This window comes from Pipistrellus hanaki, assembly GCF_964339955.1.
Source record: "Pipistrellus hanaki genome assembly, chromosome: 11".
Taxonomy (NCBI): domain Eukaryota; kingdom Metazoa; phylum Chordata; class Mammalia; order Chiroptera; family Vespertilionidae; genus Pipistrellus; species Pipistrellus hanaki.
In genome coordinates, this window is record NC_140513.1 from 38,269,341 (window position 1) to 38,295,503 (window position 26,163).

General features: G+C 36.6%; 1 protein-coding gene and 1 long non-coding RNA gene across 11 annotated transcripts in view; one reads left to right on the plus strand and one right to left on the minus strand.

The window, feature by feature from the left end:
- Positions 1-26,163, plus strand: part of TRPM3 (transient receptor potential cation channel subfamily M member 3) — a 662,437-nt gene that overhangs the window by 186,985 nt on the left and 449,289 nt on the right. The gene's annotated exons all lie outside the window — the stretch shown is intronic.
- Positions 1,741-26,163, minus strand: part of LOC311630504 — a 123,776-nt gene continuing 99,353 nt past the window's right edge. Inside the window, exons 2-3 of the long non-coding RNA XR_014796389.1 lie at positions 6,451-6,545; positions 1,741-1,788 (exon numbers count right to left, since the gene is read on the minus strand). This is a non-coding gene — a long non-coding RNA (uncharacterized lncRNA). The remainder of the gene's footprint in view (positions 1,789-6,450; positions 6,546-26,163) is intronic.

The window sequence follows — 26,163 nt, forward strand, 5'->3', positions numbered from 1 at the left end:
TAACATATATAAGAATTCTTCCTGAAGTATGGTTTTTTCAATATAAGTGCAGTGGAAGATTGTAAATCATACCTTACCCATTGCTACATTGCCATTGCATGCAGGTTTATTACACTCTTCCTACAGTGTGTCTGTATGATAGAAATTTTATCTAGAGGAAAATAAGTTCCAAGAACTACCAAGATGAATAATGTTTACACTTGTACTGAGATTAAGGTCATATCTTGGTTTAATAGGAAACATCTTCTGTTAGCAGGTTTATTGGAAGCATTTGGTTTTAAACTTTCCTTTCCATTGTGGTACAAAATTACAGTCTTCATAACACAGGGGTGGGGAACCTTTTTTCTGCCAAGGGCTGTTTGGGTATGTATAATCTCATTCCAGAGCCATACCAAATTATCAACTTAAAAATTAGCCTACTGTATTTAATCAAATGTTTAATTAGCTCACCCCCTAATGCTGTGACAGGGCCAGACAAAATGACTTCACAGGCCTCGAATGGCCCGCAGGCCAGATGTTCCACACCCTGGCCCTAAAGCATAAGCAAAGGAAGACAAACAGAAAAGGGGAACCTCATAGATATCTAGTAAAATCACGCCTTATGGCATTCCCACAGGAGTAATGGTAAAACCTGAGCCCTAGTGTGCTGGTCCCAAAGTCAGAGGAAGCAAGAATTAAAAACCCAAAAACCCAAGCAAGTTTAGAATATGGGTTGAGTAACTTCTAGAATATTTAGATATTAGTAGGGTCTTCATTAAGTGGAGTATTTGAGTGTGGAAAAAGCTAGATTTTCCTAATGCATGAATGACACTAAATCCTGTCTAGGTGTGTGAACACTTGGGCACTCATTGGTGCAGAGAAATATTTTTTATTGCATTCCATAAAATCACTGTTTGCTTTGCATGCCTTCCATCATTTCTGTTATTAGCTTGGATTTTTTAATGCCTAGTCTATCTGTGTCCTTTACCATTTGATAATTTAAACTGTATGTCAGAAACCAATCTGACCCCTCCGTCTCCTGGCTTTATGCCTTTGTTGATGACACAGCCATTCCCCAGGAGCCCAGGCACTCAGCAATGCGTATTGCTTCAGAGACCCCTCCTCCATCCACTTACATTGTCCTCATTACTACTGAGTCAACTCGCCACCCCTGCCTGTCATGTCCTCATCGCTAACTGCCTTCCAACTCATTATACACTCCCCCCTCTCTTACCTCCAGTCCTCATGATAATAGAGATTTATTTTTCCCACCCACAGTTTGTCCCTTGCTCGGCCCCAGTTTCCCATTCGCCCTGAGGACACTTGCAAATTCTCAGCTCATGTTCTCTGCTCTTCTCCTCAGGTGCTAGGCTTGATAGGAGAAAGGGTAGGATTGCATGGGCTGGGTCTGTGACAGGCTCAGCTAATTTACTTTGGCCATTCATGTAGCTCCATATGTCACTTACTTCTCTTTCCTGTAATCTTAAACTTTCACAGAGCCTACTTGTGACTTTTTCCTCTTCTCTGATTCTCAGTCCTGCTTTTCCTCCTTCCCAAACTTAGGACAAACATCCTTACAGACTTGTATGTAGGACAAAGATCCTTACAGTCTTGTATGAATAGCTCTGTATCTTTGGTCATGTTAATTTCCAATATTAACATGTGGGACTTCCTTCTGGTCCACTTCTCGCTCCATCTCGTGCCTCCATGGAATTTGCCTTACCTGCTTCGAGGCCCTCCATCACTCTTTCACTTCCAATAATCGCAGCTCCTCCTCTTCTACATTTAAACAAGATTAGCTTTTGATATCTGAAAATGAAGCACCAAACAGCTTTTGTTGGCCTCTCTCAGTATTCTTTTTTCTTTTCTTTCTTTTTTTTTTTTTTACATTTTATTGATTTTTCCTTTATAGAGAGAAAGGGGGAGGAATAGAGAGTTAGAAACATTCATCAGCTGCCTGCCTCACACCTACTGGGGATGTGCCCGCAACCAAGGTACATGCCCTTGACAAGAATCAAATCTCTTTTCTGTCCTCAGGCCAATGCTCTATCTACTGAGCCAAACTAGTTAGGGCCTCTCTCAGTATTGTTGACTCACTGTCTTCTGTTCAGCTGTTCACCTTCACCAGCAATATCCCCTTACATCCTTGGACTCTCCAGCTTCTAATCTTGTTGAATCCAAGTTCTCCCCAACAGACCTGCTCTGATTTTCCTTTGTTACCTGATCGATTTTTTTTCCTTTTAACCGTTTAGGCTCTAAAATGAATGTCTTTTTAAAAAGTTTATCCCGAATAGTTTTTCCTCCTTATTCTTTGCTTGTCATTATGCCCCAGTTCCAACTATCAATTATATTTTCATGATGTCTCAAAATATGCCCCAATACAAATCTCTCTCTGAAGGTACAACTCAATTTTCAAAGGCCTGCTGATCATTTTAACTTAATTTTCCTATAAATTCTTTCATTTCAGCTTGTCTAGAATTTAATGAGTTATCTGTCTCCAAACTTTTCCCCTGTGCCATTCCTTTTCCAAATGATTTTTCATTTCCAAATTTATTTTAATATACAATATGAGAGAAGAAATGTAATACTAGTAGAAACATAGTCTTTTGATTTGATGCTAAAATAATCACAGGCAAAGTCACTTATGACTTCTATAGATCTTGAAATATTTTTCTTCTTAGAAAGTACATTATACTGCAGATGATTATTATAATCTGGTTTATCATTGAGTGCAGGGACTGTGGAATGACTTTAATTTTTAGCAATGTATAATGTAAAACAATGCCCAGATCATGTCAGTTATTTTTCTAATCACATTCATTGTCTCTTTTTTTAAGAAGGTAAAGCTCACAAGTAAGAACAGTAATTTCAAAAAATAAATTGGTTTTTTGATGTAATATACCTAAAAACAAATTAGAAGTTGACTTAAGCTATCCTGCAGCCATTTCTATATCGCTTTTATTTTAGATGAAAAAAAATTTAAATGGATAATTTGTGATGTGCTTGTTTCCAAATCTTACTGGAAGGTAGTCATCTGTCTTTCCCTGCAGCCCCCATGGAATTTTCATAAAGAACCCAAGCACCTTCGTCAATTCACAGCCATGGATCTTTATTTTCCAAATGCTGCATTTCCCAGGCCGCTCCTATACAGAATAAATTTGGGGCATTCTGTCTCCTGCTATTGGCGAATGTGAACAGCAAGTCTTGCAAATTGGAGGCTTAATCTTGCAAATTTGGAAAGCACACTACTTGGAAGAAATTATTTTTTCAGTTAACATATGAGAATTAGAAGATTTCACACAAAAATTAATCTTTGTCAGTTTTAGTTTTATTTTTTTTAATTCAACTTTGCCACATGGAAAAAATCAGTGGGGGCTTAGCAGCAACTATGTCGTCTTTCAGAGATATCCACTCTCCAGCAGAATGCAGCCCTCCCCATTTCCTGCTGTCTCCCTGAGGTGGAGGCCTGCCATTCATTTCTGATCTTTCACTGTGTTTTCTTATTAAAGAGAATTACTTCCTTGTATCCCTGGCTTTGTCAGTTAAAGGAAAATGGGCCCAGCCAGTTTTGCTCAGTGGATAGTCAGCCTGTGGACTGAAGGGTCCCGGGTTCGATTCCAGACCAGGGCTCAATCGCCGGCCCTGATTGATGTGTCTCTCCCCCTCCCTTCTACTCTCTCTAAAAACCAATCGAAAAATACCTCAAATGAGGAATAACAACAAACAAACAAAAAAAGAGGCCGGGAGGGGATGGGATGGGAAACATGGCTGAAGAGAGCAGCTTATTTCAAGCAAAAAAATAGAAGCTACTCATTTCTTTCTGGAACTTTAATCAGGCATCTGCACTTATTTAAATTACTCTCTTGTTCTTGTAGGCATTTAAAACGGTGACCTTTGAAAAATAAAGACAATGATACCAATATTCCAAAAAGTAACTCTTGCCATGGCACAGGATTATCCCCGGAGAAAGGTCAGGGTTAAAGAGAGGTGTGGAGATGTTGGCGTTGCAAATAACAATGAAGCAAGGACTGCTTGAGCTCCCTGCAACTCTAAATCACTGTGCAATGCCCACTGCTGTCTTTTCTTCTCACCCACATGGAATCAGGGGCTGGCTCAGGAGAGGATAGGCGGTATAGGGCCTGTCCTAATTTATTTTCTCATACTGAGAAGTACACTTGATTGACAACTAGACTGCAAGGGAAGAGAGCAGGTAAATAATAAACAGCGTCACTGTAGTCTGGATATCACTTGGACACTTCTGTGGCTTCAAAGACATAAAAACAATACCACTAAATAGGACAGGAAGATGGCTGAAGGTTTTTAATTTGGTTTGCTTTGCCCATTAAAGTAACAATTTTGGCAATTCATTTCCGCATTCTCTATAAGATGATAATAGTTTTTCCTCTGAATTAAATATGTCATAGTATACTTATGTTCAACTTCAGCATAAACAATTCCTTAGCTGTCAATTTGTCAGCTATTGGTATTATACAGCTGTTGGCAAGATAATTATGTATCTAATAAAAACTATTGTTTTATTTCCTCTATTCTCCCATATCCTGCCCTCCACTTATCCCTTTTAATTTCTCAATTTTTTCTTCTGCATAATGCAACTAGATGCTGTTAGACTAGAAAAGCAAAATAAAACAGGGCTATCATGATTCCCTTCATAATTGGTTTATTTGGAAAGTCTAAATAAATCTCTCATAATTCAGTAAGGAAAACATTAAAAACAAACAAAAAACAAAAAAACAACAAACAAAAAAGCCCAAACCTCTAACTTGTGCAAGGGGTGAGTTTTCTTTTAATTGGAACCTCAGCCCATGATTCTTAGAATTTTGGAAATAGCTAGTTAGGTCCAAAACTAACCTCCACATAGAGTAGCAAACTGTTGAAGTTAGGAATGTATTGTTACTATATGGAAAAGTGATATCCATAAAAAAAAAAATTGAAAATTAAACGTGTCATGGCAGAATAAAGTGTGGGGATTTTTTTTGGAGCAGGTGGAGATGGTTGGTGGTTTTATTACAAAGCAGGTATTCTTTTGTAAGTTTACTCTTGTGTTCTTAATCTTCTAGTTTAAAGTTTGGGGGCATCAGAGGAAAATAACAATGAATTTTAAATGAAAGATAGTACCTTCATAACCAGTGGTCTTGAAGAAAAACACATGAAGGAAATAAGATAAATAAATGAGAAAGTTAACTAACTAGGGACATCACACTAAAAAGAAATACTTCCCACCCTCTGTCCCACTTCCCCACTATAGATAGATAGATAGATGATAGATAGATAGATAGATAGATGGCATTGCTATGAGCAGGTGTTCTTGGTGAAGCCAATTAAACACAATAATTTGCTCAGTCTGATTTTGTATGAGAAGGAACATATCGAATTTTAATTAAATATATTTTTAAGAGAAAATCAGGTAATTTTTTATTTATATCTGCAACTTCATAAATTATCCTTGAACTCAATTAACATGAAACTTTATGGATCAAATGTAAGCACGAAGATTAGTCATGAAGGAATTGAGAATATTAAAGCAATTCCTTCCCAAGATAATTGCCAAAGTAATCTAGTAAGTAGCTGTCCTGAATGTATTAGATGTGTTTGTTTATAAAGGTAAGTTTACAAAGTTCAAAACATACTTCTTGTCTTTTCTCAGATACTATCTGGTATCTCTATTTTTATTTATAGGAAAATAAAATTAGTCAAAGCTCAGACAATGAAATTCATTGTTCTCGCTTTTCATCTTAAAATCACTATCCCCTCCTAGCTTGAAAATACTTTTCAGACCATCTGCCTCACACTCCCCTTCCCTCTCCTCTGTCTCTGTCCCTCATTCTCTACCCATCCACTTCCCCTTCAGTTGGTCCACTGCAGCAGCTGTCATGTGCTCTGACTCTCATATCTGCTTCCTTTCAGCTATTGGGTCCTTGTTCTTTAACTCTTCTGTAGCCAGCTCCCTTCATTTCTAACAATGAGGCAAATTGAACTCTTTCTTTTTTTAAAAAAAAATTTTTATTGATTTTAGAGAGGAAGGGAAAAGGAGAGAGAGATAGAAATATCAATGAGAGAATCATTGATTGGCTGCCTTCTGCACATCCCCCACTGGGGATCGAGCTTGCAACTTGCCATGTGCCCTGACCAGGAATTAAACTGTGACCTCCTGGTTCATAGGTTGATGCTCAACCATTGAGCCATGCCAGGTAGGCCTGACCTCTCTTAACAGTATTGTTCTGGAGGGAAAAAAACAACAACTGCTCAAGTAAGAAAGCATAATATTTTTTTTATAAACTTATCCCTTTCTCATCAAACACAAATTTCTGTAAACTATCTCAAATTGTTAAAAGAAACAAGTAAATTCAGTGATCAGGTTGTTTGCTGAATTGGCTTTTGGCAAATTGGCTTTAAATAAAGTGGTCATTGAGCCAGCTGGTGAAATGGTGAATTCTCTTTTGGGACACTTACCAGGAAGGTGTTCTAGTTCCTGCTTTCTTGATTATTCAGTTCATCTTTTAATGCTGTGAGCTATCCCAGCATTCTTTGTGGTTCTGGTTGGCATTCTGTCACTTGATGGAAAGATTACAAATACTTCATAACTCTAGTTCAGCTACTCCCTGGGCAGTTCTTTTGGGAGTGGCAAAAGCAGAAAACTGGGGACATTCGGCACACATTCCTGTTTCATGGTTCCTGTGATCACGCATAATCTGTACATCTTTCTTGCTCACAGTTGAAAACTGTGTTTCTTAATATGTATATTACTTATATACATTAATAGTATTAGGGTTAGGGTTAGCACTTAACTGTTAAGAGTTTTTATTCACCAATGAAATTTCTCTGGCCATAGTGATCACTGACTTCCAATGACCAACTCCAGTAGCTACATTGCTGTCATTATATTTCATGATAATTCTATTGCTTTTTGCCAGGTTGACCATTCTCTATTACTTCAAACCTCCTTGGTTTCCAGAATTATTCTTTCCAGAATCTATGGCCTCTCTAGCTGTTATTTCAGTCACTTTTACGAATCTCTCTTCAGCTACCCTTTAATAGTGTCTTTCTTCAGGACTCAGCTTTAGACCTGGTTATCATAGTTTAACATTCTTAAACATACTTATCCATGGCCATGGCTTCAAAAGATGCAGCTATACTGATAATTTCCAAACTTTTATCTCTTATTTTGGCATTTCTACTGATCTGAAGACACATATACAACTGTTTACTTGTTATCTTAATTTAGTTGTCTCATAAGCACTTCAAACTGGTCCTTATTTTCTAATATTTTTTCTGATGTTGCCTATCTGATGGAACCAACATTCACTATCACCAAGCCATCTAGGTCACTGTTGTCATATCCATTCAATCACTAAATCCTACCATTTCCATCTCCCAAGTCAACATCAACCAATATCCTTTTCCTCCCCCCCCCCCCAATATTCCCCCCAATCTACTTCTCTCCCTTCTCCTCCCCTCTCTTCTATTTTTCATCAACATTGCTCCTGCCTTAGTTCAGGTCTCATCTATTTTTTCCAAAAATCATCACAACTGCTTCTGAATGAATATTTTCTTTTCACTCAAATCTCCCTCACATCTTTCCCTCACACTGTGGCCTTGGAGGGAACTTTTGAGGTGCTATATAAATCATGTCACTTCTCTGGGTAAAAGTTGTCACTAGATGTCCATTCCATTTAGAATGAAGAATCATCTCATTAACATGAACATAACCTGGTCCTAATTAGTTGTCTCAAATTTATTCTTTTCCTTTCTGGTATGTATCCTTCAAGCAATAGCAAATGTGGCATTTTCTAAATGCACCATGTAGATTAATTCTCTCAAGCCTTTGTTCTGCAAGATTCATGCAAAGCATCTTTTCCCCAAGCAAACCTTCTCTCACCCCCTCACCTAACATAGATCCTCCTCTTTTGTGTTTCTACAGACTCTCATGCATATACACCTCTACCTCGGTGCTTATCATATCCTTCTGGAATAGCCTGTTTAATTTTCTGTTTCTTACACTGAAGACCAAATCCTATTCACTCTATCTTCCCCAAATCCAGCCTAGTTCATAGTAGCTAATAAATACTTGTTTAAAGAATGATTACTATATATAGATGAGTGAAATATTATAATAAAAAAGAAAATTAAAACACCAGCAGAATTTTTCACAGTTAAAATATTCAAATGATTCCTTTGAACATTTCCATTTATGTAATTTCATTCCTATTTTCAAATCCTCTTCATGTCTTAAGGACAGTTACATTCTTGCTAATTGCATATTTCAATTAATATTGTATAAAGCTATATTTTTCATATAAAGTATTTTTATTTTATTGAATAAGAATATAATAAAATACATATACCAATCTATTATAGCCTACATGATTGGATCTACAGTGGTTTTCTGTCTTATGTCCATTGTCATGACTGTCAATTGTTATTATACAATAAGTAAGAGACATATAGGTAAAAGGAAAGTCATAAGTATTATATTTTATTAGAACTAACTTACTCAGTTACCAAATACAGCTATTTCCTTTTAATAAGTTTATTTTAAAAGATCCTCTGACATTTGCATATACTTAATAATATGAAGATAGCAAACTTTTAAGTATTTTACTCATATTTGTGCAACATTTTAAATGACTAAGAAATAATTTTGAAATAATTTTCCTGTAATATAACATATTTTTCTTTTCACTCTTTCTATCAGTGTTTATTGAGAACTTGCTTTGAGCCTGGCATTTTATGAACAAGACAGACAGATTTCCTGTCCTCACTTGTCTTACATTCTAGTGAAGTCTCTATCAAACACTTTTATTTTATTTTGTTTGCATAGTATTTATTATCTATCTCTCTATTATATTACTATTCAGTGTATAATATCTTTTTAAAACTAAACTTTTTCCTGAAGAAACTTAAGAAGATTACTCGTAATCAGTGATTCCTCTATTTACCTTTCCTTAGCATGGTATGGTACTCAACAGGTACTCAGTGACTATATCTTGAGTCTGCTTTCTTGAAAATGTTTTTTTTTTCTTTTAGTTTTATCTTATTCAGAGGATTTCCAGCTTACCCAAGCCCCTAATATAACCTCTGTAAAGCCAGGAGTATCTTTAATGCAACAGAGAAGAGAAAGTAAGAGTGACTGTTTTTCTTCTTGGGATTGTGGAATCTTTGAGAATCTGAAATAGGTCCTCTTTCAAGAAAAAATGCACATATTTGCCCTGGCAGGCGTGGTTTGATTGTTTGGATATGGACCTTGGCACTGAAAGGCTACCAGTTTGATTCCCAGTAAGGGCACGTGCCCATGTTGCAAACTTGATCTCCAGTAGGGGGCAAGGCAAGAGGTAGCCTATCAATATTTTGTTCACATGGATGTTTCTCTCTTTCCCTTCCTAAAAGTCAAATTTTAAAAATCTTAAAAAAATAAGAAAATGCACATACAAATATACTCACAAGTATTTAGCTAAACATTCAGGAGGTCATAGATCCCCCAAAGCGTAAACTCAAGTTAGCTGTTGAATCAAGTTTGGCTATTTCTGGAGTGAAGGGTGTTGTATTGGGACATAACAAAGGATAGGGCCAAAGCAGGAGTAACCAAAAGATGGAAAGGGCTTGGACTCCATTAAAGAAGTTAGGATTCCTCCTAGGGAAACATTAAAGTCTGTGATAACTAAATTGAGGGATTTGTATGACATCAAAACTAATGTCTGAACATTACTTTTCATTTATTTGATTGGGAAGATTGCTATAATTTTGCCAAAGCTTCAAGGAAAATCTTGGGTTTCTGGAGATACCTCTCTGCTCAGTAAAATGTTATTAAGAGAGAAACCTCATATTAAATCAGACTGAAGTGATTTACATTTAGTTGGTAGGAATTAAATACCATTCTCTAAAAGCATAAGGTTTATTTATGCTAATATTTTATTATTAACAATATAAAATCAGAAAGATATAGCCAGTTTAATTTCATAAGTATAACGGAGTGACTGAAATTTCAGGCATTGTGCAAGCGCAGGGGTCTTCAAACTATGGCCCGAGGGCCACATGCGTCCCGCAGAGGAGTCTGATCCTGCCCGCCAGGTTTTTTGGGCAGTGAGCGCAGCCGAGGTGTTACAGTAGGAATTAGTAGTTCATATAGTCCCTCTCTGAGGGACCGTGATCTGGCCCCCACTTTAAAAAGTTTGAGGACCCCTGAGCTAAGGGAACTATATAAATTACTTTTAAAAGACCATGGCTTCTTGATAGCTTGAGAAAAAGACGAATACCTGTGGCAAATGTATTCCTAAGGTCCAGTTATGATGGGGAAGAAGAAAAGATGATTGTTTCCCACCAGTGGAATTGGGGAAGATTTCACAGAGGACATGGGACTTGAGCAGGCTTTGAAGGCAGTTGGATTTTGACAAGTGGAAGTGAAGTGCAAAGATAATCTTCATTAAAAATAGGTTCTGAGCAAAAATTTGGAGATTAAAAGGAGCAAGAAGAATGGTCAGTTGTCTTTGTGGCTTAGGTTAGGTGACCTGACAAGATAGGAAAATACTCTATTTGGCAGAATATGGTTTGCATTTAATATTCAACAAATGTTTAGCATTATGTACAAGTGGAGAGAAACAAATGATAAACAATCATCAAAAAATTATAAAAGCTTTTTAGGTGCCCATGTGCTATAAAATAAAATTTAAAGCAGGGCAAAGGGGATTTCAGTGCCTTGTAGGATGCAAGCTGACACTTTAAATTGGGTAGTCTAAGTATAATTCCTTGAGGGAATGACATTTGAGCAAAAACTCAGAAATGAGGAAGAGAACCAGTCAGATATGTCAAGGGAGAATTTTTTGAGAAGAGAGTAATGAGGTCAAAGTGTGCCTGGTGTGTTCAGGGAATAACATGGAAGCCAGTATAATGAGCTGAATAGATAGGAGAGAAATTGAAGGTTGGGTAGAGGTGGGTGGTGGGATGATGGTGGGTGGTATAGGGTTTGATAGAAGGTTTAAGGACTTTCTTGCTTCCTCTGCTAACACTTGCCCCAAACCATCAATAGTTTCATAATCTTGGTATCTCATACAAAATGGCAGTGTTCTGCCACAGCTTTCCCCAGGAGGGATGTGGTGATTTATCTGTATGTATCCCAGCAAAAGGAACCAACATAGAGTCTGTATTTCAAAAATTTTAAAAATATATTGATTTTTTTTTACAGAGAGGAAGGGAAAGGGAGAGAAAGTTAGAAACATCAAGGAGAGAGAAACATCAATCAGCTCCCTCCTGCACACCCCACACTGGGGATGTGCCTGCAACCAAGGCACATGCCCTCCACCAGAATCAAACCTGCGGCCCTTGAATCTGCAGGCCAATGCTCCATCCACTGAACCAAACCGGTTAGGGCTGTATTTCAAATTTTGACTCAATCTCATTGATCTCTGGAATGGAGATGATTTAATGAGTCATCAGAGAGTAAGGAAGCAACATTATAGATTGGTAAATGTACCCTGTGATTGAAATATACTCATGCTGCAATAGACACAACAGGTATGAGGTAATTTTCACTGGAAAGGGTTTTTACCCCAAGGGTATTCAAGAAACATTTGTTAGAAATTAAGAAGTTAACGGCATTCTTAAAAATAAAGGGTGGAAAGATATAATGATATGCTTGTAGATTTTATATTGGTTAGGATTAGTCTCTTAAAAATATTTTTTTATTGATCTCAGAGAGGAAGGGAGAGAGAGAAACATCAATGATGAGAGAAAATCATTGATTGGCTGCCTCTTGCATGGGTCCCATACTGGAGATCGAGCCCATAACCCAGGAATGTGCCCTTGACTGGAATCAAACCCGGGACCCTTTAGTCCGCAGGCCAACACTACCCATTGAGCCAAACCAGAGCAGGATTATTCTTTTTAACATATGTGTGTGTTTTTTTGACCAAACATTAAAATACAGATACTTGACATAATTGATTCAACATATTGACAATTGAGTTCCCTCTTCTAATTAACACAAATGGTATACCTAAGTCTTCTTTTCCCCATAACACAGCAAACATATACAAAAACATGTTTATATATGCCTGAGTGTGTTAATGGCCTTCTATAGCCCTCTGTATTCACTATTTTTGTACTACAGTTACCTCTATAAAAGAGCTATTTTTATTCAAATTTTATAGAAGAGTTACTTGAAGCTTAAAGTTAACTAATTTTGCTTAAGTTGCACAACTTATTTGTTGTAGTGTTATAATATTAGTTCATATTGTTCTGACCTTCAAACATTTGTATTGAATTGTTATCTTTTTTTTCACTCTTTATGAATATGTAACAGTAGAAGGAATAAGTATTTAATAGGTTTATAGCTATGAGGGATTCATTTTTACTTGATATGGTATACTTCACTAATTTAGGTATTAGGGGTTAAAAGTTCTGGATTCAAATCTTGACATCACCCCTCAGGAATGATAAGATTTTGGTCAAGTTATTTTATAGTTTTGAACTTTCATTTTCTGGTAAAAAAAAAAATAATAATAATGACAATCACATCTACCTTTCAGCGTTGTTGGGAGAATTGAATAAGGGCACTTTTTAGACTAAGTAAGCCTTTAGTTTTTTTAGTTGAATATAGTAGGACCTTATCTTTGTATGTTTGGCAAAGTATGTTACTATACCAATGTTTAATAGTATAAGCGATGTCACAACTTTAAAATTGCATGTAATATAGCTCACTGTAAAACATTATAATTAGGTTTCAGTAAGGAAAGTTAATTCCTAGTCTTGCACAGCAAATTGTATTAGCCTCACTTAACCCTGTCAAGTGTTCTGTAGTGCCAAATGCAGAAAATTTTTGACAATCTGTCCTCATAGTTTTTGCATAATTTAATTCTTTCAGTTTTAACAATAGCATGCTCTTCAGCTTAGATCTTTTTACTAAGCTACTTGATTCCTTGTAGCAAAAGAATAACTAAAAATAGCATATATCTAACCCAATTTCTTTTATTACTTGCCATTTGCATTCCAATATGATGTGTCAGTTAAATATTAGACTATCACAAATCTGTATTTTTGTATCTTTGTAATAATTAAAACGACATTGATGCAACAAAGTATTTGTTGGATAAGAACTCTGAACTTTAATCAGAGTTTTAAGTTTCTGAAAAAAATATATTAATAGAAAAACAGAATAATTTGTTTTGACTTATAGATGTTAATTAGTATAATTTTTGTAGTGTAATACAATTCTGTGGAGACTGCCACTGGTTTAATTTTGTTCTGGTCTACTGTGAAAGAGGTAGAACTTAGACCACATGTGTCAAACACAAGGCCCGCGGGCCAAATCCAGCCCGCCAGGCCTTGCAATGTGGCCCGCACCGCGCTGTCATCACTGCACTCCGCTGTCAGTTTATGACATTGTCAGTTTATGACTGTTCAGTAAACCATTCGGCCCGCGATTTAGGCTGGATTTTAGATTTTGGCCCTTCTCTGATTGAGTTCGACACCCCTAACTTAGACAAATGATACTATTGGTAGGTTCAGGTGACCATAGGATAGAAAATAGTACAATCCAACATCTTTTGAAATTGACAGTTATAACCTTTAGAATTTTAAAAAAAATTAATTTCAGAAAGAAAGAGAGACAAGAGAGATAGAAACATCAATGATGAGAGAGAATCATTGATCAACTACCTCCCTCACCCCCACACTGGGGATCGAGCCCGCAACCCCAGATGTTCCCTGACCAGGAATCCAACTGTGACCTCCTGGTTCATAGATCAGTGCTTAGCCAGTGAGCCATGCCAGCCGGGCTAGCCTTTAGGACTTTTTGAAATAAAAGTAGTACCATTAACGATGTTCAGATAGCCTTATAGACACACTCTTGGTAATTTGCTTCAGATTTTTAAAAAGTTGTGACACTTTTGTTAGGCAAAATTATTTTGGAGCTTCAGCACTCTAACATTTGTTAATTCAGCAAACCGCAATGTTCTCTCAGCATAGTGTAGGTGTTAAGATTTTTGTTGATAATGTACTGTGTTTCATCTGTTAATATTTGGAAAATAAACCTGGGTCTGAGAAAATTCAGTACGTGTCCAATGTGGATTATTACAGTGAGGGAAGCCCTCTCTCATTTACGTGTGTGGGTAGGAGGCAGAAGCAGAGCATTTAAATGTTTATCCTTTATGGAAATTATATTGGGCTTTGATATTATTAAGACAATTCTCATGAAAGCAATTTCAAGTGATTTGGTCTTGGAGGATGGTTGTCATGAAAATGCTCATCATCATCATTATTTTATTTTTGAGAGTATTACATATATTCCACCTTGCCTCCCTCCCAGCCCCTGCTCCACAACAGGTCTTCAGTTATTGTCTGTGTCATGGGTTATGAATATATGCATATAAATTCATAGGTTAATCTCTTCCCATCTCCTCCCCCGCCCCTCACATTTGTTAGTCTATTCCATGCATCCATGCCTCTGGACTTATTTTGTTCATCAATTTATTTTGTTTATTAGATTCCACATATAAGTGAGATCATGTGATATTTGTCTAAATCTATCATGACTTTTCTTTCCAAAGCAATTTGGAATATGTTCACAAGTGACATGGAACATTCTTTTATAAGAGTTTGCAAATTTTCAAGGGGGTAAAATTTTCCTGATCCTATATTAAAAATGTGTTTTGTCTCTTAAGGATCCTGAAGAATGCTTATAGTTGTTTTTCTAAGTATGATGATGAACAGTTTGAGATGTAAGCACATTTTAATCTTACTATGAAAGCCATTTAATAAAATAATCATAAGGATTATGTGGATAGCAAGTTGATTACAATCAGTTATTCCCATTTAAAGCATTAAAGTTAATCCTAAGAATAATAAATTAGATTTGCTTTCAAACAAAAGTGGCTATAAAAAAAAACTAGTCTGTTTCTTTAATTATTAATTATTACAGTTGGCATTTACTGATCAGTTACTATATACCTTGGTGCAGTGATAAACACTATGTGTTGATTAGCTGATGAACAATGAGGTTAATACTAGTGGTATTATAAAGAAACAAAGGCTTAAAGAATTTAATGACTTGCCCAAGTCTATACTGCCTATGAGAGTATTCAAACCAGGAATTATCTGACTCCATAACCCATGCCATCCATCAGCACATTCCATGGCTTTTCTCAACTTCTCAATGTACCTGAACTAATAAAAGTCAACCTAGGTTTGACCTCTAGTGCGGGGGTGGGAACAGCCATCCCGTAGTCCATATAAGGGAAGTGAAATCATTTGGTCTGGGCCTGCCAAGACATTAGGGGTGAGTTAATTAAATGTTTGACAAATACAGCAGGCTAATTTCTAAGTTGATAATGTTGTATGGCCAACGAATGATGTTATAAATATCCAAATGGCCTTTGGCAGAAAAAAAAGATTCTCTACCCCTGCTTTAGAGTGAGGGACCCCCAACACACAATCTAGTTGCTAGAACATGGCAATTTTTAGGTTAGTTTTGAGCAATGGATTTTAATACTCTTGTGTATCAGAGTCATCTGGGGAATTTTAACACATATTGAGATTCTAATTCAATTGGTCTTGGTGAGGCCTCTGCATTGGTGTTTCTTAAATTCTCTGTAATTGATGTTAATGTGCATCAAATATATAATGCACAGAGAAAACTGTTTCTTGTAGGACACTAGCATTCAGTGGAATGCTTCAGGTTCATCTCAAGTTTAATTGTAATACATTTAAACTATTAAATAATCAAAATAAAAATATATTAGTGCATATTAGGTAAAAATGTTTAATCTCTGAATGGGCCTAGCTCCCTCACTTCGGCCTCAAGGTCTTTCCAATTGGCTTACAATCCATTGAGGGTTTTCCTTCACTTCTTAACTTTCGGCAATTTTCTAAGTTTTACTTTTTTATTGTTGGTGTCTTTGCCATCTGTTTTGATTTAGTATGTGTATCTCAAGCACAAGTTGTGGAGTTTGGCACATAGTAAGCACTCAGTAAATGTCTGTTGAATGAATGACTAAACACCAAAAATTTAGGCTAGTCCATCTGCTTATAAAGTAAACTGACTCTCCCAACTTGGAGCACAGATTCTATGTGTATCATTTCCTAGATAGAGAACACAGCTGATGCACAGTATTCTGGATTTTGTTGAAAATTAAGGTTATTTGGTAAAGCCTATATTTATAGTTGGGATGTAACTCTTCTTTTAGGATGTAACACTTTATCTGGAAATCATTAGTTGTGTTTTCTAGTATAGTGAAATGTTTAATATATAGCAAGGTTAATTTTTAAACTATCCAGCAAAATTTTACAATAATGCATTTTTGTATGGGTGTGTATTATTAGTAACATTAGATTTAATGCTGCAATTTATATCATTTTGAAGAGACTATTTGGTTTTGAATTCTAGACTGCATCATTCTCTTCTTTGGTGACAATGCTTTTCAGCCATGGCACAATATTCTGTATGTAAAATAAAGTTGGTTGGGGAAAATTCCTTTTGTAGAGATGAGAAGTTGGGCAGTAGGGGATACTGAAAATATCTCATAGGAAAAAATTCTTGGTCTTTGCTTATTCAGGATGGCAGTTTCTAGAAACCCTCCAATTCAGGTACAAATTCCTCAAATAATGTAAAAGAAAGTCCATTTCTTGAGTAAAATTGGCTTAGTGCTTATTGTGGGATGGGAAAGGTTTCTTCAGTTAGATCGTTTTGAAAGAGGAAAAGGACAGTTGGGTTGCATTCCAGGCAAACATATTTGGACCTGCTGCTAATTGGATTTTGCTAGCTTGCAAAGTAACAATGGATTCCAGGCATCTTTAAGTGCGAAGAAACCTTCATATTATTTAGTCCAGTCCCTTCATTTTATACCAGGAAAACCGAGGCCCAGAAAGAAATGAATCTGGAATGCTGACCCCCTTGGTAACTGCAGTGTAGCCACATGCTCCGCCTGCCTGGCTGAGATACCGGACAGTTTACTCTGTATGTTTTGGGGTTCATTCTAGAGTAAGTGTTTTGCTTACGAAACCTGAAATACATGTTTTAAACATAATTAGTGTGTGTGTGTGTGTGTGTGTGTGTGTGTAAAATAAATGCAAAATAGCACTGGATGAGAGATGTAATGCATAAGCAGTCATTTCAAATGATAATTTGAAACTAAATTTTTTTTCCCCCCCTGTGGATATATCTAAAATAGAGTTACTTTTGGAGAACTCCAAGACCATAAAATCCAAAGATTTTTTTTGCTGTGTAAGATGTGAACTTTGACCTCACATTTTCCTCCAGGCTCACCCTCACAGCGCCAAAATAACTTTTCTCCTGGTGTCCTCATGGAAAAACGGCTTATGTAAAAATGGCTGCGTGCACCTCAGATTCCAAACGTTAAAGGAGTTTGGAAGGAAATACTCTAAATTAGTCTATGTAAAAGTAAGGTTCCTAAGTCGCAAGGAAGAAAATGAAGGCGCTCACTGTAGTTGTTGTGTCTCATTTCGGGGGTGCAGTAGTCCCTGATTATGGTCATTTTACTTCCCGCCATTTCAGTTACCCGTAGTCCATGGCAGTCTGAACAGTAGGTGGAAAACTCCAGAAATAAACAAGTCAATAAGTTTCAAACTGTGCGCCGTTCGGAGTAGCGTGAGGAAACCTCGCGAGACCCTGCTCACCCCCCACATGGTAGCCGCCACCGCAGTGATCAGATGGGCTGTCCCCGCCTGTCACTCACTTAGGGCCCAACGTGCAAGAATAGCGGTGCTGGCCATGCAGGTGTGCCAGAGAGAATCTCTAAAGTGCCTCCTTTGGGAGGGTGAACGCTCTCTGCTTCATAAGAATGCTGAGGTTGCTAAGAAGGTATCTTCCATGTTTGGAATTATAAAGACGCCAAAAGGTTTGAAGAAGGGTAAGTTCTTCAATGGAATAAGATATCAATGGAATAAGATATACTGAGAGAGAGAGAGAGACCTCATTCACAAAACTTTTATGACTGTATATTGTCATGATTGTTCTACTTTGTTATCGTTATTAATCTCTTACTGTGCCTAATTTATAAGTTACATTTTGTCACAGGCGTGGCTGGATAAGAAAGCATATAGTACGTATTGGGTTGGGTACTGTCTGTGGTTTCCGGCATCCCCTGGAGGTCTTGGAACCTGTTTCCTGAGGCAGAGGAGGGGGAGTTACTGAATAGAATTGTCTCTTCCATGGAAGGCGTAGTTTTAAGACATGGACTTCGGAGCCAGGCTAGCCAAGCTGCAAGTCTCACTCTACTTCTGATGGGCCAGGGCCCTAGGGCAGGTCGGGGCATCTGTGACCCTCCTTGGGCTGAACTGTAAAAGTATGCAGAGATAAAAGTATAAAAGTATAAAAGTGAACAGGGGTGTGTTCTCAGGGCACCGACATTAAGGGAGCACAAACATTTTTAAAAAATACAAACTTAAAATAGTGTAATGTTTACACAATGGCAGCATATATGCTAAGGTTAGCACCGAGTTAGGAAGACAGAGTAGAATAGGCAGCCACCAAGGGACAAGCATTGTTACCACCTGCACAGGAGGCACGTTGCCAAGATGGTCTGGTGGTCCTGCTTTCCCTGGCTCAGTACGGCCAGTGATGTTTCAGAGCCTGCCAACCTCACAGGGGTGTTAAAAGATTTCATGAGAAAATATATGAAATGTTGCTCTGATGGCATAAATGTTAGCCATTGGTTATCATAACAGTTAGGGGCTCTTTCTCAAGTACTCTGTATTTAATATTATGCTGACTTTTTTTTTTTTTTTTTTTTAAATCAGCCTTGTGTCTCTTCTAGACTTTCTTCAGGGTACGACCACAGTTGATTTTTTTATTTGTATCTGCCAAGTACAGTACCTGATATTGAGTAGGTTCTATTAAAGGAGTTGAAATAAATGTACCCAGTCATCCCTAAGTTACTGTATTGGGGATCTTATCATTTTGACAGTTCAAATGTTTGCCTTAATAGCATAAGAAGGTAATGAAGAAGAGTTGAGTATGCATTTTACTCCCTGATGGTTTCAATCATCTTGGAAAGCGATAAGGCAAGCGAGAGCCAGTGCTGAGTCCCAATAACGAAAGGACAGACTGTATCTATGTATCATCTCCCCAGGAGTCTCCTCTGAGTTTCAATTCATTTGAAATACACAGCCTACCTCATTTTATTGCACATTGTTTTATTGTGCTTCACACATGTTGCACTTTTTTTACAAATTGAAGGGAAGAACCTCCAAAAGAAAAAAAGATGACTACCAGCTTTATGGTGATACTTCTTTTATGGCAGTGGTCTGGAACAGAACGTGCAGAATCTTAGGTAGGCCTTTAATGGGTTGATATTCATAAATTAAAAATCCTCCTTATTTATATTATTTTCATTGGGCATTAATGATCCAGAGAAATGGAAACAAAGAATTCCTTTTTTTCCCCCTCAAAATGTATTTGTTTTCTCATTTAAAGAATTCTTTGATGTTGAAGCCTTTTAATAATGAAGATTACTAACATAAATACAATAGTAATTGTAAATAAATTTGTCAAGTCATTAAGTCCTTAGAAGCAGGGGACTAGGCAATCAACATTAGCACTTTTCTTGAGAATACATCACACAATGCCCTCTAAAGTGACTTGGCTTTTAGCAGTGGCTTTGACTTGAAAAATAAATCTTTAAGTTATTATGCAGTAAATCTCAGAAACATTTCTCTTGCAGTTTATAGCAGAGCAAGTTGAAGGTGATAAAATTCTTATTAACAAGGAGTTCGCAGTTTTATGTGTGATTTAAAGACATACAGTTCTAGTTATTTATAACATATGTCCAGACTTTAAAAACCCTCATTATCATAAAATCAGCTATGGCACATAAATTGATTGAAAAGCAAGCCATAGTTCTTATACCTCTTCGGAAAGGAAAGGTAGATGTATCACAGTATGGTTTTTATAATGTACATTTTTCACTTGTTGATGGCAGATAGTTGAAGTAAAGAGACATTCTGAGCATTCACCTAAGAGCTCGGAAAATGTTTTTATAATAATGGAAACAAGAAATTCTCACTGTTGTCCACATTGCTGTTTCCACATGGTGCTCATTCCATATTGGCACATATAGAATTTCCTCATTTTCAAAATAGTAGCTAAATATCTTTTTATTTGGATTTACATAGTGCAGTTCATCTATAGAGGAATGGTTATGTTGTTTAAAAACGTTTGCTGCTATAAGCAATGATGCACAGAATATCTGTGTGCATGCGTCATTGAGCTCATGGGTGAATACTCTGCAGATAACTTTCTAATAGGAAAATTGCTAAGTCTGGGTCTCTTATTTTTTATAAAGATGGCCAAATTGTCCTTCAGGTAAGTTGTATTTATTTATATTCCCAAAAAGAGTTTGAGAAGATACATAATTCTTTACATATGTATAGCAAGCTTTTTGTATATCAAGTTTTCAAAATTTCTGTACTCAGTTATTTGCTTTTCATTTTTCTTTACCATTTCTTTAGTTTTGCATTGCTTACTTTTTTTTTGCTCTTCTTTTTCAAAATTCTTGGGTAAGGTTGGATAATTATTCAGTAATATCATTTTTATTATTATATAAACATTTAAGACTTCATATTTTCTCTTTTACTCTGGCTTTAGTTACTTCTGAAACAACTTTCACCTCTGTATTTTCAATGTATTCTGTAATTTTATACTTAACTATTTCCTCTGAAACACATGTATCTTTACTGATATTTTAGGGAGATTTACTGAGGTTTTCTACATGGCCCAATGCAGGGTTAATTTTTTAAAAAATATTTTTTTATTGATTTCAGAGAGTAAGGAAGAGGGAGAGAGAGATAGAAACATCAATGATGAGAGATAATCATTGAATGGCCGCCTCCTGCATGCTCCCTATTGGGGACCAAGCTCACAACCCAGGCATGTGCCCTTGACCAGAATCAAACCTAGGATCCTTCAGTCTGCAGACCCAGATTCTTATCCACTGAGCCACTGAGCCAAACCCACCAGGGCAACAGGGTTAATTTTTGCCTGCATATTCCATCATTACTTCAAAAGAAGTTATTTCCTGGTTTACATGATATATACATTTATTTCAGTTACCTTTTTAGTTTTGTTCTTTAGGTGTAAGATAGCTTTTATTTCTCATCCACTTGATCGCATATGACCTGAGAAAGAGGAATTAAGAATCCTATGACATCTTATATTTTCTATAGTTCTTAATTTATAAATTTAGTGCTATATTACTTTACTTAAAGATATCATAACTGTTAAATCATTAGTGGGTTGAACTCTTGATCATCATTGAATATTTTGCTTCGGTTTAATGTTTATAGCCCTAAACTTAACCCTATTTAATATTAAGTTTGTAACTATTAAATTCATTTTGTTTACATTTTCTAAAATACTTTTGTTCATAACTGTTATTTTTACCACTCCTAAACAATTTAAGTTCATTTCTTGTGTACTACATATAGTAGTTATGATTTGGTTTTAAGAATCTCTTTCTACCAATAGATAATAAAATTATTAAAATTATTATTTAGAAGACCAATTTGTTAGGCCTAATTCTGTCATTGTATTTTGTGTGTACTTCTATTTATTTAGACAAAATTTATTGGTTTTTCTGTATATGTGTTTAATTTAGTATTCTTTCACTCCCTCTCAATTGCTTTCCTTACTGTCTTTTCCTTTACAAATTTTAACACATTTTTATTAGTACTGATACTTTTATTTATATATTGAATATACCACTATTTGTTACTTGATTTATCAGCTATATGTGACATATTTTGAATTCTCAGCTCTAAAAAGAGAGAAAAATCAACATACATCTACTACTTATATTCTCCTTCTTTATTCAAATTTGGTAGTTATATTATGTCTACATTTTATAGTTCTATGACCATAGTAGATGTAAGTTTGATTTTTTTTCTTTATCTTAGAATTAGATTCAGTAGTCACTGCCATTTGCTATTCTTCTTCCATTGTCCTCCTTTTCTGCTGAAATTTATCCTCTGACTTTCAAGAAATTTTTAACTCTTTCATGGACGCTTTTTTGGGACAATATTCTTTGAGTTCTTATATGTTCAAATATGCTTTCCTGTGGCGTTTATACTCAAACAATTGCTTAGCTGGGTATGAAATTCTGGGCTTATGCTTTTCATAAGATCTTCCTGGGCATCACTCTACCATATGCTAGCTACATACTCTGCTCTGGAGAATTCTGTGAACAACTGACAGAAGAAAAAGAAAGGGACACTTAATAAGTTACATAACATCTAATCACTGGGTTGTACACCTAAAACTAACATAACATTGTATGTCCACTGTTATTGAAAAATAATTAAATTAAAAAAATTAACTACCCTTCAAAAAAATACCTCTCAAAACATAAAAATGTAACATAAATCCTATTATAGCAAAGCATTCCTAAATAATACCCAATTCTCCTAAGTTGTATCTGAAAGTATTACTAAACAACACCCAATTCTCCTAAGTTGTATCTGAAAATATTATTATAGCTTATCATATAATAGTGGCATGTATTATTATGTCTCATAATTAAGAAAAATTTAATTTACTCTTAATATTATTTATAAGAATTCAAGTAAAGGTATAATTTATTTTAGATATATTCTAGTACTTGTAGAAATATTATAATATTTTAATTTTTATCTGGTAATTTTAGCAGATTAAAAAAGTTTATTTTGTGATATTTCTTATTTCCTGAGAAATCAAGAAAAATATGGTACTCTGCTTCTATCAGTTTTATCAAATGGAAGAACAAGTATGTCATAATCACTTGAGAAGAATTTCAAAATTCAGAAAGTTCTCTTTTACCACTCCCCATCATCCCCATTTAAGAATCAGTAATTGAGTATAAAATGAAATATGGTAGTGAGAGGAAGGAGGGAATCTTTATTATTTTCTTAAATTTCTTTAGTGATTAAGGTATTACATATGTGTCCTCATCAGAGGGAATCTTTTTGAATCCTTTTCAAGGCAGGCTTCTTGATGTGGTAACTCTAGAGCTGGTTAGGTTTCTGTCAAAGTAGAGAAAGCAGGGAGATTATTTCCAGGTCCCTGGAAAATGAAACTTTGGTCAGAAAGTACCACATAATTAGCACCACTTGTGCAGCCCTGTCTGTAGTGTTGCTGCTGCTTCCATAAGGTCTGAGTTTGTGAGTTGTGCACCTTCTTTATCCAGAGGCAGCATTTTCTACCTGGAAGACCTAGAATCAGCAGGATTGGCTGTCAATGAAGTTATTTTTTGAGTCTTTTATGTGATTAGAGCCCTTGAAACAGGCTGAGTTTTAAAATACTATTTTAGTCTGATTTCCATTCACACCGGAGATTGACTTAAAAGAATCACCGAGTATGCAGTCCAGATCTCTTGAGGGTTTCTGTCAAGTGTGGGCCTAGGACTTGAGAAGAGCTCTGGTACAGAGTTCTCGTGTGAGGAAGAATAGTTGAATTCAGTTTCTATTAACCTTTTCCAGACAGTATACATTTTATTGCCCTGGGTGTGTTGGTGGGGATAGGGTGGAGGAGGGTTTAATGACAGGTATGAGTATATTGTTTTAATAATAAAGAGAGGAGGGGGGATATACACACTTATCTTTCAAATAGTTTCTGTTCTAAAGGTTTCACGGTCTATTTTTAACACACAGAGATTTTAACTGGGAACCAATTACCTGTGCCTTTCAATGCACTATGAAAGCCAGTCATTTCCAGGCTCTTCAATTTCTGGATAGAGCTAGAGCTCTGTTACTTGTTTTAATATTTTTAATCTTCACTCAAGGATGTATTTTTATTGATTTTCAGAGAGAGAGGAAAGGAAAGAGATGGGGAAAAAATAAAATAAAAAACAAACATCCATCAGTTGCTTCCTTTACGCTCCCCGACCAGGGATCAAATCCACAACTTAGGTGTGTGCCCTGATTGGAAATCAAACCCATAACCTTTTTGGTGTATGGCATGATTCTCCAACAAACTGAGCCACCCAGGCAGGGCACATGTTTTAATTTTTAAATTTTATTTAACAAACATTTGTTGAGTATTGACCCATACATTCCAAAATAATCGATGAAAGAGAAACCAAATTCATGAGAATTTGGGGAAGTAATAAGAACTGAATGGGAGCTCTGTGCTTTGTTTAGCATTTCCTGACCCCAAGTCTTCTTAAGCATTCAGATTTCTTAAAGTCTGTGTCTTCCCTGTGCACATCATTAATAAATTAGGCCTATGGCATGCCCCTTCTCTCCACCACTTTCCTTCTAACCAGTTTTCACACAATACAAACAGAATTAAATGTTCTTATTTATTCTAGATGCAGTTGATCAAATGTTTATAAACATGGGTTTTGAAGACAGATTAGAATCAACTTGCATCTCTAAGCCTTATTAACCATGTGACATCAGGCTCTTTATTTGATCTGTAAAACGAAAATTATGTTAAGGGTCCTCTGAAGACTAAATAATACATTATGTCAACTGCAGTTGAAAAATAAAAGGTAACTTTTAAAAAGACTGTATGAGTTAATGCAGCTAAAAGACTTAGCAAAATGCTTATCACATAATAATGTGTATATGGTATATATTCCTCTCATAATTATCTACCTAATAAAGAATAACATGCCAATTGACCGTACCTTCACAACGTCCACCAGCCAATTAGGAGTGAGTATGCAAATCAACCCAACAAAGATGGTGGGTTAATTTGCATAAACAGGCACTGAGTGGACAGGTGCAGGTGCGGGGAGGGAGGCTTTTGTAATCGCCATGGCGATGACACAGGCACTCTGCACCACCCCAACCATTCTGAGCCTCTGGGAATCATGCAAAGGCGGGAAGGCAGTTCTGGCCAGAGCGAAGGCAGTGCCTGCAGCCAGGGGAAGGAAAGGCCCATTCTTGCACAAATCTTCGTGCATTGGGTCTCTAGTTGTTAATAAATTGTAAACTCCTTAAAGATATGAAGCAAATTTATTCAATCTTTCTATCTGAGCATTAAGGGCAGTGTTTTCATGATTCAGTAATTTTAACAACTGTTCGTTCAGTGAGGAAATGTTAATAAATTATGCAAGGCTACCAGCTGCTGAGATCTTCAGGAGAAAACTCACTCTTTCAAGTTTCCAAGGTCATGGGAGTTGCCTCATTTCCTACACCCCGCAATACCATCTAAGGCACATATATGTCAGGTGCTGACTTTGAAAGACCTAGAATTGGATGATGATTGTATCATCTACCTAATAAAAGAGTAATATGCTAATTGACCATACCTTTGTGACAACCACCAGCCAATTAGGAGTTAGTTTGCAAATTAACCCAACAAAGATGGTGGGTTAATTTGCATACACAGGCATTGAGCTGCTGGGGATGAGGCGGGACACTTGCATTGTCACCATGGCAATGATGCAGGCGTTCTGCATTACCCCAGCTGCTCTGGGCCTCTGAACATCATGGGAAGGCAGAAAGGCAGCTCCAGCCTGGAGGGAAGACACTGCAGACGGCCAGAGGATGGAAAGTCCATTCTTTTTTTTTTTTTTTTTTTAAATATATCTTTATTTCAGAGAGTAAGGGAGAGATAAAAACATCAATGATAAGAAAGAATTATTGATTGGTTGCCTCCTGCACACCCTCTACTGGGGATTGAGCCTTCAGCCTTGGCATATGACCTTGGCCAGAATTGAACCTGGGACTCTTCAGTCCCTAGGCCGACACTCTATCCACTGAGCCAAACCGGCTAGGGCAAAAAGACCCATTTCTTGCACAAATCTTTATGAATCGGGCCTCTAGATATGTATAATTATAAAGGAAAAAATGCAAATGTCTATTAATAAGGAAGTAGACAAGTGGCAATACATCCACATCAATGGAGCTATTTAGCATTTTAAAAAAGATAGATCAATATACTAGAACTTTAAGAAGTACTACAACATATGTATAAACATCATTCGAGGGTGGGGCCAGCCAGACCACTACCTATAGCTCCTCCCCATTGCCAGCCATGCCCCCAATCAGCCCTCCAACCCCAATTGGGGGGTGAGGCCTGCCAGCCAATCTGCCTTGCCCCTTCCCCCAGCCAGCCCAGCCCTATCAGGCCCCAATTGGGGTGGGCTGGCCGCCAACCTCCTGCCATCTCCTCCTCGAGACAGGCCCAGCCCCAATCCACCCCGATTAGGGCCAGGCCTGCCGGACTGCACCTGTGCA